Source organism: Scyliorhinus torazame, chromosome 15 (assembly GCF_047496885.1).
Source record: "Scyliorhinus torazame isolate Kashiwa2021f chromosome 15, sScyTor2.1, whole genome shotgun sequence".
Classification (NCBI taxonomy): domain Eukaryota; kingdom Metazoa; phylum Chordata; class Chondrichthyes; order Carcharhiniformes; family Scyliorhinidae; genus Scyliorhinus; species Scyliorhinus torazame.
In genome coordinates this window covers 88511750-88527580 of record NC_092721.1, presented here as the reverse complement: position 1 = coordinate 88527580, position 15831 = coordinate 88511750, and positions in this window count along the sequence as shown.

Below are 15831 nucleotides of genomic sequence, written 5' to 3'. Positions count from 1 at the left end.
TCTGCTCTGTGTGCTGTGTGAGTCTGCTCTGTGTGCTGTGTGAGTCTGCTCTCTGTGCTGTGTGAGTCTGCTCTGTGTGCTGTGTGAATCTGCTCTCTGTGCTGAGTGAGTCTGCTCTGTGTGCTGTGTGAGTCTGCTCTCTGTGCTGTGTGAGTCTGCTCTGTGTGCTGTGTGAGTCTGCTCTGTGTGCTGTGTGAGTCTGCTCTGTGTGCTGTGTGAGTCTGCTCTCTGTGCTGTGAGTCTGCTCTCTGTGCTGTGTGACTGCTCTCTGTTCTGTGTGACTGCTCTCTGTGCTGTGTGTCTGCTCTGTGTGCTGTGTGTGTCTGCTCTGTGTGCTGTGTGAATCTGCTCTCTGTGCTGAGTGAGTCTGCTCTCTGTGCTGAGTGAGACTGCTCTGTGTGCTGTGTGAGTCTGCTCTCTGTGCTGTGTGAGTCTGCTCTCTGTGCTGTGTGGGTCTGCTCTGTGTGCTGTGTGAGTCTGCTCTGTGTGCTGTGTGAGTCTGCTCTGTGCGCTGTGTGAGTCTGCTCTCTGTGCTGTGTGAGTCTGCTCTCTGTGCTGAGTGATTCTGCTCTCTGTGCTGTGTGAGTCTGTTTTCTCTGCTGTGTGAGTCTGCTCTCTGTGCTGTGTGAGTCTGCTCTCTGTGCTGTGTGAATCTGCTCTCTGTGCTGTGTGAGTCTGCTCACTGTGCTGTGTGAGTCTGCTGTCTGTGCTGTGTGAGTCTGCTCTCTGTGCTGTGTGAGTCTGCTCTGTGTGCTGTGTGACAGCTCCCTGTGCTGTGTGAGTCTGCTCTCTGTGCTGTGTGAGTCTGCTCTCTGTGCTGTGTGAGTGTGCTCTGTGTGCTGTGTGATTCTGCTCTCTGTGCTGTGTGAGTCTGCTCTCTGTGCTGTGTGAGTCTGCTCTCTGTGCCTGTGCTCTCTGTGCTGTGTGAGTCTGTTTTCTTTGCTGTTTGAGTCTGCTCTCTGTGCTTTGTGAATCTGCTCTCTGTGCTTAGTGAGTCTGCTCTCTGTGCTGTGTGAGTCTGCTCTGTGTGCTGTGTGAGTCCACTCTCTGTGCTGTGTGAGTCTGCTCTGTGTGCTGTGTGACAGCTCTCTGTGCTGTGTGAGTCTGCTCTCTGTGCCTCTGCTCTCTGTGCTGTGTGAGTCTGTTTTCTCTGCTGTTTGAGTCTGCTCTCTGTGCTTTGTGAATCTGCTCTCTGTGCTGAGTGATTCTGCTCTCTGTGCTGAGTGAGGCTGCTCTGTGTGCTGTGTGAGTCTGCTCTCTGTGCTGTGTGAGTCTGCTCTGTGTGCTGTGTGAGTCTGCTCTCTGTGCTGTGTGAGTCTGCTCTGTGTGCTCTGTGAGTCCACTCTCTGTGCAGTGTGTGTCTGCTCACTGTGCTGTGTGAGTCTGCTCTCTGTGCTGTGTGAGTCTGCTCTCTGTGCTGTGTGAGTCTGCTCTCTGTGCCTCTGCTCTCTGTGCTGTGTGAGTCTGTTTTCTATGCTGTTTGAGTCTGCTTTCTGTTCTTTGTGAATCTGCTCTCTGTGCTGAGTGAGTCTGCTCTCTGTGCTGTGTGAGTCTGTTTTCTTTGCTGTTTGGGTCTGCTCTCTGTGCTTTGTGAATCTGCTCTCTGTTCTGAGTGAGTCTGCTCTCTGTGCTGAGTGAGGCTGCTCTGTGTGCTGTGTGAGTCTGCTCTCTGTGCTGTGTGAGTCTGCTCTCTGTGCTGTGTGAGTCTGCTCTCTGTGCTGTGTGGGTCTACTTCCTGTGCTGTGTGAGTCTGCTCTGTGTGCTGTGTGAGTCTACTTCCTGTGCTGTGTGAGTCTGCTCTCTGTGCGCTGTGTGAGTCTGCTCTCTGTGCTGTGTGAGTCTGCTCTCTGTGCTGTGTGAGTCTGCTCTGTGTGCTGTGTGAGTCTGCTCTCTGTGCTGTGTGAGTCTGCTCTATGTGCTGTGTGAGTCTGCTCTGTGTGCTGTGTGAGTCGACTTCCTGTGCTGTGTGAGTCTGCTCTCTGTGCGCTGTGTGAGTCTGCTCTGTGTGCTGTGTGAGTCTGCTCTCTGTGCTGTGTGAGTCTGCTCTGTGTGCTGTGTGAGTCTGCTCTGTGTGCTGTGTGATTCTGCTCCCTGTGCTGTGTGACAGCTCCCTCTGCTGTGTGAGTCTGCTCTCTGTGCTGTGTGAGTCTGCTCTGTGTGCTGTGTGAGCCTGCTCTGTGTGCTGTGTGAGTCTGCTCCCTGTGCTGTGTGAGTCTGCTCTCTGTGCTGTGTGAGTCTGCTCTGTGTGCTGTGTGAGTCTGTTTTCTCTGCTGTATGAGTCTGCTCTCTGTGCTGTTTGAATCTGCTCTCTGTGCTGAGTCATTCTGCTCTCTGTGCTGTGTGAGTCTGCTCTCTGTGCTGTGTGAGTCTACTCTGTGTGCTGTGTGAGTCTGCTCTGTGTGCTGTGTGAGTCTGCTCTGTGTGCTGTGTGAGTCTGCTCTCTGTGCTGTGTGAGTCTGCTCTGTGTGCTCTGTGAGTCCACTCTCTGTGCTGTGTGTGTCTGCTCACTGTGCTGTGTGAGTCTGCTCTCTGTGCTGTGTGAGTCTGCTCTCTGTGCGCTGTGTGAGTCTGCTCTCTGTGCTGTGTGAGTCTGCTCTCTGTGCTGTGTTAGTCTGCTCTGTGTGCTGTGTGAGTCTGCTCTGTGTGCTGTGTGACAGCTCCCTGTGCTGTGTGAGTCTGCTCTCTGTGCTGTGTGAGTCTGCTCTCTGTGCTGTGTGAGTCTGCTCTGTGTGCTGTGTGAGTCTGCTCTCTGTGCTGTGTGAGTCTGCTCTGTGTGCTGTGTGAGTCTCTTTTCTCTGCTGTATGCGTCTGCTCTCTGTGCTGTTTGAATCTGCTCTCTGTGCTGAGTCATTCTGCTCTCTGTGCTGTGTGAGTCTGCTCTGTGTGCTGTGTGAGTCTGCTCTGTGTGCTGTGTGAGTCTGCTCTGTGTGCTGTGTGAGTCTGCTCTCTGTGATGTGTGAGTCTGCTCTGTGTGCTCTGTGAGTCCACTCTCTGTGCTGTGTGTGTCTGCTCACTGTGCTGTGTGAGTCTGCTCTCTGTGCTGTGTGAGTCTGCTCTCTGTGCGCTGTGTGAGTCTGCTCTCTGTGCTGTGTGAGTCTGCTCTCTGTGCTGTGTGAGTCTGCTCTGTGTGCTGCGTGAGTCTGCTCTGTGTGCTGTGTGACAGCTCCCTGTGCTGTGTGAGTCTGCTCTCTGTGCTGTGTGAGTCTGCTCTCTGTGCTGTGTGAGTCTGCTCTGTGTGCTGTGTGAGTCTGCTCTCTGTGCTGTGTGATTCTGCTCTGTGTGCTGTGTGAGTCTGCTCTGTGTGCTATGTGAGTCTGCTCTGTGTGCTGTGTGAGTCTGCTCTCTGTGCTGTGTGAGTCTGCTCTGTGTGCTGTGTGAGTCTGCTCTGTGTGCTGTGTGAGTCTGCTCTCTGTGCTGTGTGATTCTGCTCTCTGTGCTGTGTGAGTCTGCTCTCTGTGCTGTGTGAGTCTGCTCTCTGTGCTGTGTGAGTCTGCTCTGTGTGCTGTGTGAGTCTCTTTTCTCTGCTGTATGAGTCTGCTCTCTGTGCTGTTTGAATCTGCTCTCTGTGCTGAGTCATTCTGCTCTCTGTGCTGTGTGAGTCTGCTCTCTGTGCTGTGTGAGTCTACTCTGTGTGCTGTGTGAGTCTGCTCTGTGTGCTGTGTGAGTCTGCTCTGTGTGCTGTGTGAGTCTGCTCTGTGTGCTGTGTGAGTCTGCTCTCTGTGCTGTGTGAGTCTGCTCTGTGTGCTGTGTGAATCTGCTCTCTGTGCTGAGTGAGTCTGCTCTGTGTGCTGTGTGAGTCTGCTCTCTGTGCTGTGTGAGTCTGCTCTGTGTGCTGTGTGAGTCTGCTCTGTGTGCTGTGTGAGTCTGCTCTGTGTGCTGTGTGAGTCTGCTCTGTGTGCTGTGAGTCTGCTCTCTGTGCTGTGTGACTGCTCTCTGTGCTGTGTGACTGCTCTCTGTGCTGTGTGTCTGCTCTGTGTGCTGTGTGTGTCTGCTCTGTGTGCTGTGTGAATCTGCTCTCTGTGCTGAGTGAGTCTGCTCTCTGTGCTGAGTGAGACTGCTCTGTGTGCTGTGTGAGTCTGCTCTCTGTGCTGTGTGAGTCTGCTCTCTGTGCTGTGTGAGTCTGCTCTGTGTGCTGTGTGAGTCTGCTCTGTGTGCTGTGTGAGTCTGCTCTGTGTGCTGTGTGAGTCTGCTGTCTGTGCTGTGTGAGTCTGCTCACTGTGCTGTGTGAGTCTGCTCTGTGTGCTGTGTGAGTCTACTTCCTGTGCTGTGTGTCTGCTCTCTGTGCCTCTGCTCTCTGTGCTGTGTGAGTCTGTTTTCACTGCTGTTTGAGTCTGCTCTCTGTGCTTTGTGAATCTGCTCTCTGTGCTGAGTGATTCTGCTCTCTGTGCTGTGTGGGTCTACTTCCTGTGCTGTATGAGTCTGCTCTGTGTGCTGTGTGAGTCTACTTCCTGTGCTGTGTGAGTCTGCTCTCTGTGCGCTGTGTGAGTCTGCTCTCTGTGTTGTGTGAGTCTGCTCTCTGTGCTGTGTGAGTCTGCTCTGTGTGCTGTGTGAGTCTGCTCTCTGTGCTGTGTGAGTCTGCTCTCTGTGCTGTGTGAGTCTGCTCTCTGTGCTGTGTGAGTCTGCTCTCTGTGCTGTGTGAGTCTGCTCTGTGTGCTGTGTGAGTCTACTTCCTGTGCTGTGTGAGTCTGCTCTCTGTGCCTCTGCTCTCTGTGCTGTGTGAGTCTGTTTTCACTGCTGTTTGAGTCTGCTCTCTGTGCTTTGTGAATCTGCTCTCTGTGCTGAGTGATTCTGCTCTCTGTGCTGTGTGGGTCTACTTCCTGTGCTGTGTGAGTCTGCTCTCTGTGCGCTGTGTGAGTCTGCTCTCTGTGCTGTGTGAGTCTGCTCTGTGTGCTGTGTGAGTCTGCTCTCTGTGCTGTGTGAGTCTGCTCTCTGTGCTGTGTGAGTCTGCTCTGTGTGCTGTGTGAGTCTACTTCCTGTGCTGTGTGAGTCTGCTCTCTGTGCGCTGTGTGAGTCTGCTCTGTGTGCTGTGTGAGTCTGCTCTCTGTGCTGTGTGAGTCTGCTCTGTGTGCTGTGTGAGTCTGCTCTGTGTGCTGTGTGATTCTGCTCCCTGTGCTGTGTGACAGCTCCCTGTGCTGTGTGAGTCTGCTCTCTGTGCTGTGTGAGTCTGCTCTGTGTGCTGTGTGAGCCTGCTCTGTGTGCTGTGTGAGCCTGCTCTGTGTGCTGTGTGACAGCTCCCTGTGCTGTGTGAGTCTGCTCTCTGTGCTGTGTGAGTCTGCTCTGTGTGCTGTGTGAGTCTGCTCTGTGTGGTGTGTGAGTCTGCTCCCTGTGCTGTGTGACAGCTCCCTGTGCTGTGTGAGTCTGCTCTCTGTGCTGTGTGAGTCTGCTCTGTGTGCTGTGTGAGCCTGCTCTGTGTGCTGTGTGAGCCTGCTCTGTGTGCTGTGTGACAGCTCCCTGTGCTGTGTGAGTCTGCTCTCTGTGCTGTGTGAGTCTGCTCTGTGTGCTGTGTTAGTCTGCTCTGTGTGGTGTGTGAGTCTGCTCCCTGTGCTGTGTGACAGCTCCCTGTGCTGTGTGAGTCTGCTCTCTGTGCTGTGTGAGTCTGCTCTCTGTGCTGTGTGAGTCTGCTCTGTGTGCTGTGTGAGTCTGCTCTCTGTGCTGTGTGTGTCTGCTCTCTGTGCTGTGTGAGTCTGCTCTCTGTCCTGTGTGAGTCTGCTCTGTGTGCTGTGTGAGTCTGTTTTCTCTGCTGTATGAGTCTGCTCTCTGTGCTGTGTGAATCTGCTCTCTGTGCTGAGTCATTCTGCTCTCTGTGCTGTGTGAGTCTACTTCCTGTGCTGTGTGAGTCTGCTCTGTGTGCTTTGTGAGTCTGCTCTCTGTGCTGTGTGAGTCTACTTCCTGTGCTGTGAGAGTCTGCTCTGTGTGCTGTGTGAGTCTGCTCTCTGTGCTGTGTGAATCTGCTCTCTGTGCTGTGTGAGTCTGTTTTCTCTGCTGTGTGAGTCTGTTTTCTCTGCTGTGTGAATCTGCTCTCTGTGCTGTGTGAATCTGCTCTCTGTGCTGTGTGAATCTGCTCTGTGTGCTGTGTGAGTCTGCTCTCTGTGCTGTGTGAATCTCCTCGCTGTGCTGTGTGAGTCTCCTCTCTGTGCTGTGTGAGTCTGCTCTGTGTGCTGTGTGAGTCTGCTCTCTGTGCTGTGTGAGTCTGCCCTCTGTGCTGTGTGAGTCTGTTTTCTCTGCTGTGTTAGTCTGTTTTCTCTGCTGTGTGAATCTGCTCTCTGTGCTGTGTGAATCTGCTCTCTGTGCTGTGTGATTCTGCTCTGTGTGCTGTGTGAGTCTGCTCTGTGTGCTGTGTGAGTCTGCTCTGTGTGCTGTGTGAGTCTGCTCTGTGCGCTGTGTGAGTCTGCTCTCTGTGCTGTGTGAGTCTGCTCTCTGTGCTGAGTGATTCTGCTCTCTGTGCTGTGTGAGTCTGTTTTCTCTGCTGTGTGAGTCTGCTCTCTGTGCTGTGTGAGTCTGCTCTCTGTGCTGTGTGAATCTGCTCTCTGTGCTGTGTGAGTCTGCTCACTGTGCTGTGTGAGTCTGCTGTCTGTGCTGTGTGAGTCTGCTCTCTGTGCTGTGTGAGTCTGCTCTGTGTGCTGTGTGACAGCTCCCTGTGCTGTGTGAGTCTGCTCTCTGTGCTGTGTGAGTCTGCTCTCTGTGCTGTGTGAGTGTGCTCTGTGTGCTGTGTGATTCTGCTCTCTGTGCTGTGTGAGTCTGCTCTCTGTGCTGTGTGAGTCTGCTCTCTGTGCCTGTGCTCTCTGTGCTGTGTGAGTCTGTTTTCTTTGCTGTTTGAGTCTGCTCTCTGTGCTTTGTGAATCTGCTCTCTGTGCTTAGTGAGTCTGCTCTCTGTGCTGTGTGAGTCTGCTCTGTGTGCTGTGTGAGTCCACTCTCTGTGCTGTGTGAGTCTGCTCTGTGTGCTGTGTGACAGCTCTCTGTGCTGTGTGAGTCTGCTCTCTGTGCCTCTGCTCTCTGTGCTGTGTGAGTCTGTTTTCTCTGCTGTTTGAGTCTGCTCTCTGTGCTTTGTGAATCTGCTCTCTGTGCTGAGTGATTCTGCACTCTGTGCTGTGTGAGTCTACTTCCTGTGCTGTGTGAGTCTGCTCTGTGTGCTGTGTGAGTCTACTTCCATTGCTGTGTGAGTCTGCTCTCTGTGCGCTGTGTGAGTCTGCTCTCTGTGCTGTGTGAGTCTGCTCTCTGTGCTGTGTGAGTCTGCTCTGTGTGCTGTGTGAGTCTGCTCTGTGTGCTGTGTGACAGCTCCCTGTGCTGTGTGAGTCTGCTCTCTGTGCTGTGTGAGTCTGCTCTCTGTGCTGTGTGAGTCTGCTCTGTGTGCTGTGTGAGTCTGCTCTCTGTGCTGTGTGATTCTGCTCTGTGTGCTGTGTGAGTCTGCTCTGTGTGCTATGTGAGTCTGCTCTGTGTGCTGTATGAGTCTGCTCTCTGTGCTGTGTGAGTCTGCTCTGTGTGCTGTGTGAGTCTGCTCTGTGTGCTGTGTGAGTCTGCTCTCTGTGCTGTGTGATTCTGCTCTCTGTGCTGTGTGAGTCTGCTCTCTGTGCTGTGTGAGTCTGCTCTCTGTGCTGTGTGAGTCTGCTCTATGTGCTGTGTGAGTCTGTTTTCTCTGCTGTATGAGTCTGCTCTCTGTGCTGTTTGAATCTGCTCTCTGGCTGAGTCATTCTGCTCTCTGTGCTGTGTGAGTCTGCTCTCTGTGCTGTGTGAGTCTACTCTGTGTGCTGTGTGAGTCTGCTCTGTGTGCTTTGTGAGTCTGCTCTGTGTGCTGTGTGAGTCTGCTCTGTGTGCTGTGTGAGTCTGCTCTGTGTGCTGTGTGAGTCTGCTCTCTGTGCTGTGTGAGTCTGCTCTGTGTGCTCTGTGAGTCCACTCTCTGTGCAGTGTGTGTCTGCTCACTGTGCTGTGTGAGTCTGCTCTCTGTGCTGTGTGAGTCTGCTCTCTGTGCTGTGTGAGTCTGCTCTCTGTGCTGTGTGAGTCTGCTCTCTGTGCCTCTGCTCTCTGTGCTGTGTGAGTCTGTTTTCTATGCTGTTTGAGTCTGCTTTCTGTTCTTTGTGAATCTGCTCTCTGTGCTGAGTGAGTCTGCTCTCTGTGCTGTGTGAGTCTGTTTTCTTTGCTGTTTGGGTCTGCTCTCTGTGCTTTGTGAATCTGCTCTCTGTTCTGAGTGAGTCTGCTCTCTGTGCTGAGTGAGGCTGCTCTGTGTGCTGTGTCAGTCTGCTCTCTGTGCTGTGTGAGTCTGCTCTCTGTGCTGTGTGAGTCTGCTCTCTGTGCTGTGTGGGTCTACTTCCTGTGCTGTGTGAGTCTGCTCTGTGTGCTGTGTGAGTCTACTTCCTGTGCTGTGTGAGTCTGCTCTCTGTGCGCTGTGTGAGTCTGCTCTCTGTGCTGTGTGAGTCTGCTCTCTGTGCTGTGTGAGTCTGCTCTGTGTGCTGTGTGAGTCTGCTCTCTGTGCTGTGTGAGTCTGCTCTATGTGCTGTGTGAGTCTGCTCTGTGTGCTGTGTGAGTCTACTTCCTGTGCTGTGTGAGTCTGCTCTGTGTGCTGTGTGATTCTGCTCCCTGTGCTGTGTGACAGCTCCCTGTGCTGTGTGAGTCTGCTCTCTGTGCTGTGTGAGTCTGCTCTGTGTGCTGTGTGAGCCTGCTCTGTGTGCTGTGTGAGTCTGCTCCCTGTGCTGTGTGAGTCTGCTCTCTGTGCTGTGTGAGTCTGCTCTGTGTGCTGTGTGAGTCTGTTTTCTCTGCTGTATGAGTCTGCTCTCTGTGCTGTTTGAATCTGCTCTCTGTGCTGAGTCATTCTGCTCTCTGTGCTGTGTGAGTCTGCTCTCTGTGCTGTGTGAGTCTACTCTGTGTGCTGTGTGAGTCTGCTCTGTGTGCTTTGTGATTCTGCCCTGTGTGCTGTGTGAGTCTGCTCTGTGTGCTGTGTGAGTCTGCTCTGTGTGCTGTGTGAGTCTGCTCTCTGTGCTGTGTGAGTCTGCTCTGTGTGCTCTGTGAGTCCACTCTCTGTGCTGTGTGTGTCTGCTCACTGTGCTGTGTGAGTCTGCTCTCTGTGCTGTGTGAGTCTGCTCTCTGTGCGCTGTGTGAGTCTGCTCTCTGTGCTGTGTGAGTCTGCTCTCTGTGCTGTGTGAGTCTGCTCTGTGTGCTTTGTGAGTCTGCTCTGTGTGCTGTGTGACAGCTCCCTGTGCTGTGTGAGTCTGCTCTCTGTGCTGTGTGAGTCTGCTCTCTGTGCTGTGTGAGTCTGCTCTGTGTGCTGTGTGAGTCTGCTCTCTGTGCTGTGTGATTCTGCTCTGTGTGCTGTGTGAGTCTGCTCTGTGTGCTATGTGAGTCTGCTCTGTGTGCTGTGTGAGTCTGCTCTCTGTGCTGTGTGAGTCTGCTCTGTGTGCTGTGTGAGTCTGCTCTGTGTGCTGTGTGAGTCTGCTCTCTGTGCTGTGTGATTCTGCTCTCTGTGCTGTGTGAGTCTGCTCTCTGTGCTGTGTGAGTCTGCTCTCTGTGCTGTGTGAGTCTGCTCTGTGTGCTGTGTGAGTCTCTTTTCTCTGCTGTATGAGTCTGCTCTCTGTGCTGTTTGAATCTGCTCTCTGTGCTGAGTCATTCTGCTCTCTGTGCTGTGTGAGTCTGCTCTCTGTGCTGTGTGAGTCTACTCTGTGTGCTGTGTGAGTCTGCTCTGTGTGCTTTGTGAGTCTGCTCTGTGTGCTGTGTGAGTCTGCTCTGTGTGCTGTGTGAGTCTGCTCTGTGTGCTGTGTGAGTCTGCTCTCTGTGCTGTGTGAGTCTGCTCTGTGTGCTCTGTGAGTCCACTCTCTGTGCTGTGTGTGTCTGCTCACTGTGCTGTGTGAGTCTGCTCTCTGTGCTGTGTGAGTCTGCTCTCTGTGCCTCTGCTCTCTGTGCTGTGTGAGTCTGTTTTCTATGCTGTTTGAGTCTGCTTTCTGTTCTTTGTGAATCTGCTCTCTGTGCTGAGTGAGTCTGCTCTCTGTGCTGTGTGAGTCTGTTTTCTTTGCTGTTTGAGTCTGCTCTCTGTGCTTTGTGAATCTGCTCTCTGTTCTGAGTGAGTCTGCTCTCTGTGCTGAGTGAGACTGCTCTGTGTGCTGTGTTAGTCTACTCTCTGTGCTGTGTGAGTCTGCTGTGTGCTGTGTGAGTCTGCTCTGTGTGCTGTGTGAGTCTGCTCTGTGTGCTGTGTGAGTCTGCTCTGTGTGCTGTGTGAGTCTGCTCTGTGTGCTGTGTGAGTCTGCTCTGTGTGCTGTGTGAGTCTGCTCTCTGTGCTGTGTGAATCTGCTCTCTGTGCTGTGTGAGTCTGCTCTCTGTGCTGTGTGAGTCTGCTCTCTGTGCTGTGTGAGTCTGCTCTCTGTGCTGTGTGAGTCTGCTCTGTGCTGTGTGAGTCTGCTCTCTGTGCTGTGTGAATCTGCTCTCTGTGCTGTGTGAGTCTGCTCTGTGTGCTGTGTGAGTCTGCTCTCTGTGCTGTGTGAATCTGCTCTCTGTGCTGTGTGAATCTGCTCTCTGTGCTGTGTGACAGCTCCCTGTGCTGTGTGAGTCTGCTCCCTGTGCTGTGTGAATCTGCTCTCTGTGCTGTGTGAGTCTGCTCTCTGTGCTGTGTGAATCTGCTCTCTGTGCTGTGTGAGTCTGCTCTCTGTGCTGTGTGAGTCTGCTCTCTGTGCTGTGTGAGTCTACTTCCTGTGCTGTGTGAGTCTGCTCTCTGTGCGCTGTGTGAGTCTGCTCTCTGTGCTGTGTGAGTCTGCTCTCTGTGCTGTGTGAGTCTGCTCTGTGTGCTGTGTGAGTCTGCTCGCTGTGCTGTGTGAGTCTGCTCTATGTGCTGTGTGAGTCTGCTCTGTGTGCTGTGTGAGTCTACTTCCTGTGCTGTGTGAGTCTGCTCTCTGTGCGCTGTGTGAGTCTGCTCTGTGTGCTGTGTGAGTCTGCTCTCTGTGCTGTGTGTGTCTGCTCTGTGTGCTGTGTGAGTCTGCTCTGTGTGCTGTGTGATTCTGCTCCCTGTGCTGTGTGACAGCTCCCTGTGCTGTGTGAGTCTGCTCTCTGTGCTGTGTGAGTCTGCTCTGTGTGCTGTGTGAGCCTGCTCTGTGTGCTGTGTGAGTCTGCTCCCTGTGCTGTGTGACAGCTCCCTGTGCTGTGTGAGTCTGGTCTCTGTGCTGTGTGAGTCTGCTCTGTGTGCTGTGTGAGTCTGCTCCCTGTGCTGTGTGACAGCTCCCTGTGCTGTGTGAGTCTGCTCTCTGTGCTGTGTGAGTCTGCTCTCTGTGCTGTGTGAGTCTGCTCTGTGTGCTGTGTGAGTCTGCTCTCTGTGCTGTGTGAGTCTGCTCTCTGTGCGCTGTGTGAGTCTGCTCTCTGTGCTGTGTGAGTCTGCTCTCTGTGCTGTGTGAGTCTGCTCTGTGTGCTGTGTTAGTCTGCTCTGTGTGCTGTGTGTGTCTGCTCACTGTGCTGTGTGAGTCTGCTCTCTGTGCTGTGTGAGTCTGCTCTCTGTGCGCTGTGTGAGTCTGCTCTCTGTGCTGTGTGAGTCTGCTCTCTGTGCTGTGTGAGTCTGCTCTGTGTGCTGTGTGAGTCTGCTCTGTGTGCTGTGTGACAGCTCCCTGTGCTGTGTGAGTCTGCTCTCTGTGCTGTGTGAGTCTGCTCTGTGTGCTGTGTGAGTCTGCTCTCTGTGCTGTGTGATTCTGCTCTGTGTGCTGTGTGAGTCTGCTCTGTGTGCTATGTGAGTCTGCTCTGTGTGCTGTGTGAGTCTGCTCTCTGTGCTGTGTGAGTCTGCGCTGTGTGCTGTGTGAGCCTGCTCTGTGTGCTGTGTGAGTCTGCTCTCTGTGCTGTGTGATTCTGCTCTCTGTGCTGTGTGAGTCTGCTCTCTGTGCTGTGTGAGTCTGCTCTCTGTGCTGTGTGAGTCTGCTCTGTGTGCTGTGTGAGTCTCTTTTCTCTGCTGTATGAGTCTGCTCTCTGTGCTGTTTGAATCTGCTCTCTGTGCTGAGTCATTCTGCTCTCTGTGCTATGTGAGTCTGCTCTCTGTGCTGTGTGAGTCTACTCTGTGTGCTGTGTGAGTCTGCTCTGTGTGCTTTGTGAGTCTGCTCTGTGTGCTGTGTGAGTCTGCTCTGTGTGCTGTGTGAGTCTGCTCTCTGTGCTGTGTGAGTCCACTCTCTGTGCTGTGTGTGTCTGCTCACTGTGCTGTGTGAGTCTGCTCTCTGTGCTGTGTGAGTCTGCTCTCTGTGCTGTGTGAGTCTGCTCTCTGTGCTGTGTGAGTCTGCTCTCTGTCCTGTGTGAGTCTGCTCTGTGTGCTGTGTGAGTCTGTTTTCTCTGCTGTGTGAGTCTGCTCTGTGTGCTGTGTGATTCTGCTCCCTGTGCTGTGTGACAGCTCCCTGTGCTGTGTGAGTCTGCTCTCTGTGCTGTGTGAGTCTGCTCTGTGTGCTGTGTGAGCCTGCTCTGTGTGCTGTGTGAGTCTGCTCCCTGTGCTGTGTGAGTCTGCTCTCTGTGCTGTGTGAGTCTGCTCTGTGTGCTGTGTGAGTCTGTTTTCTCTGCTGTATGAGTCTGCTCTCTGTGCTGTTTGAATCTGCTCTCTGTGCTGAGTCATTCTGCTCTCTGTGCTGTGTGAGTCTGCTCTCTGTGCTGTGTGAGTCTGCTCTCTGTGCGCTGTGTGAGTCTGCTCTCTGTGCTATGTGAGTCTGCTCTCTGTGCTGTGTGAGTCTGCTCTGTGTGCTTTGTGAGTCTGCTCTGTGTGCTGTGTGACAGCTCCCTGTGCTGTGTGAGTCTGCTCTCTGTGCTGTGTGAGTCTGCTCTCTGTGCTGTGTGAGTCTGCTCTGTGTGCTGTGTGAGTCTGCTCTCTGTGCTGTGTGATTCTGCTCTGTGTGCTGTGTGAGTCTGCTCTGTGTGCTATGTGAGTCTGCTCTGTGTGCTGTGTGAGTCTGCTCTCTGTGCTGTGTGAGTCTGCTCTGTGTGCTGTGTGAGTCTGCTCTGTGTGCTGTGTGAGTCTGCTCTCTGTGCTGTGTGATTCTGCTCTCTGTGCTGTGTGAGTCTGCTCTCTGTGCTGTGTGAGTCTGCTCTCTGTGCTGTGTGAGTCTGCTCTGTGTGCTGTGTGAGTCTCTTTTCTCTGCTGTATGAGTCTGCTCTCTGTGCTGTTTGAATCTGCTCTCTGTGCTGAGTCATTCTGCTCTCTGTGCTGTGTGAGTCTGCTCTCTGTGCTGTGTGAGTCTACTCTGTGTGCTGTGTGAGTCTGCTCTGTGTGCTTTGTGAGTCTGCTCTGTGTGCTGTGTGAGTCTGCTCTGTGTGCTGTGTGAGTCTGCTCTGTGTGCTGTGTGAGTCTGCTCTGTGTGCTGTGTGAGTCTGCTCTCTGTGCTGTGTGAGTCTGCTCTGTGTGCTCTGTGAGTCCACTCTCTGTGCTGTGTGTGTCTGCTCACTGTGCTGTGTGAGTCTGCTCTCTGTGCTGTGTGAGTCTGCTCTCTGTGCCTCTGCTCTCTGTGCTGTGTGAGTCTGTTTTCTATGCTGTTTGAGTCTGCTTTCTGTTCTTTGTGAATCTGCTCTCTGTGCTGAGTGAGTCTGCTCTCTGTGCTGTGTGAGTCTGTTTTCTTTGCTGTTTGAGTCTGCTCTCTGTGCTTTGTGAATCTGCTCTCTGTTCTGAGTGAGTCTGCTCTCTGTGCTGAGTGAGACTGCTCTGTGTGCTGTGTTAGTCTACTCTCTGTGCTGTGTGAGTCTGCTGTGTGCTGTGTGAGTCTGCTCTGTGTGCTGTGTGAGTCTGCTCTGTGTGCTGTGTGAGTCTGCTCTGTGTGCTGTGTGAGTCTGCTCTGTGTGCTGTGTGAGTCTGCTCTGTGTGCTGTGTGAGTCTGCTCTCTGTGCTGTGTGAATCTGCTCTCTGTGCTGTGTGAGTCTGCTCTCTGTGCTGTGTGAGTCTGCTCTCTGTGCTGTGTGAGTCTGCTCTCTGTGCTGTGTGAGTCTGCTCTGTGCTGTGTGAGTCTGCTCTCTGTGCTGTGTGAATCTGCTCTCTGTGCTGTGTGAGTCTGCTCTGTGTGCTGTGTGAGTCTGCTCTCTGTGCTGTGTGAATCTGCTCTCTGTGCTGTGTGAATCTGCTCTCTGTGCTGTGTGACAGCTCCCTGTGCTCTGTGAGTCTGCTCCCTGTGCTGTGTGAATCTGCTCTCTGTGCTGTGTGAGTCTGCTCTCTGTGCTGTGTGAATCTGCTCTCTGTGCTGTGTGAGTCTGCTCTCTGTGCTGTGTGAGTCTGCTCTCTGTGCTGTGTGAGTCTACTTCCTGTGCTGTGTGAGTCTGCTCTCTGTGCGCTGTGTGAGTCTGCTCTCTGTGCTGTGTGAGTCTGCTCTCTGTGCTGTGTGAGTCTGCTCTGTGTGCTGTGTGAGTCTGCTCTCTGTGCTGTGTGAGTCTGCTCTATGTGCTGTGTGAGTCTGCTCTGTGTGCTGTGTGAGTCTACTTTCTGTGCTGTGTGAGTCTGCTCTCTGTGCGCTGTGTGAGTCTGCTCTGTGTGCTGTGTGAGTCTGCTCTCTGTGCTGTGTGAGTCTGCTCTGTGTGCTGTGTGAGTCTGCTCTGTGTGCTGTGTGATTCTGCTCCCTGTGCTGTGTGACAGCTCCCTGTGCTGTGTGAGTCTGCTCTCTGTGCTGTGTGAGTCTGCTCTGTGTGCTGTGTGAGCCTGCTCTGTGTGCTGTGTGAGTCTGCTCCCTGTGCTGTGTGACAGCTCCCTGTGCTGTGTGAGTCTGGTCTCTGTGCTGTGTGAGTCTGCTCTGTGTGCTGTGTGAGTCTGCTCCCTGTGCTGTGTGACAGCTCCCTGTGCTGTGTGAGTCTGCTCTCTGTGCTGTGTGAGTCTGCTCTCTGTGCTGTGTGAGTCTGCTCTGTGTGCTGTGTGAGTCTGCTCTCTGTGCTGTGTGAGTCTGCTCTCTGTGCGCTGTGTGAGTCTGCTCTCTGTGCTGTGTGAGTCTGCTCTCTGTGCTGTGTGAGTCTGCTCTGTGTGCTGTGTGAGTCTGCTCTGTGTGCTGTGTGTGTCTGCTCACTGTGCTGTGTGAGTCTGCTCTCTGTGCTGTGTGAGTCTGCTCTCTGTGCGCTGTGTGAGTCTGCTCTCTGTGCTGTGTGAGTCTGCTCTCTGTGCTGTGTGAGTCTGCTCTGTGTGCTGTGTGAGTCTGCTCTGTGTGCTGTGTGACAGCTCCCTGTGCTGTGTGAGTCTGCTCTCTGTGCTGTGTGAGTCTGCTCTGTGTGCTGTGTGAGTCTGCTCTCTGTGCTGTGTGATTCTGCTCTGTGTGCTGTGTGAGTCTGCTCTGTGTGCTATGTGAGTCTGCTCTGTGTGCTGTGTGAGTCTGCTCTCTGTGCTGTGTGAGTCTGCTCTCTGTGCTGTGTGAATCTGCTCTCTGTGCTGTGTGAGTCTGCTCTCTGTGCTGTGTGATTCTGCTCTCTGTGCTGTGTGAGTCTGCTCTCTGTGCTGTGTGAGTCTGCTCTCTGTGCTGTGTGAGTCTGCTCTGTGTGCTGTGTGAGTCTCTTTTCTCTGCTGTATGAGTCTGCTCTCTGTGCTGTTTGAATCTGCTCTCTGTGCTGAGTCATTCTGCTCTCTGTGCTGTGTGAGTCTGCTCTCTGTGCTGTGTGAGTCTACTCTGTGTGCTGTGTGAGTCTGCTCTGTGTGCTTTGTGAGTCTGCTCTGTGTGCTGTGTGAGTCTGCTCTGTGTGCTGTGTGAGTCTGCTCTGTGTGCTGTGTGAGTCTGCTCTCTGTGCTGTGTGAGTCTGCTCTCTGTGCTGTGTGAGTCTGCTCTCTGTGCTGTGTGAGTCTGCTCTCTGTGCTGTGTGAGTCTGCTCTCTGTCCTGTGTGAGTCTGCTCTGTGTGCTGTGTGAGTCTGTTTTCTCTGCTGTATGAGTCTGCTCTCTGTGCTG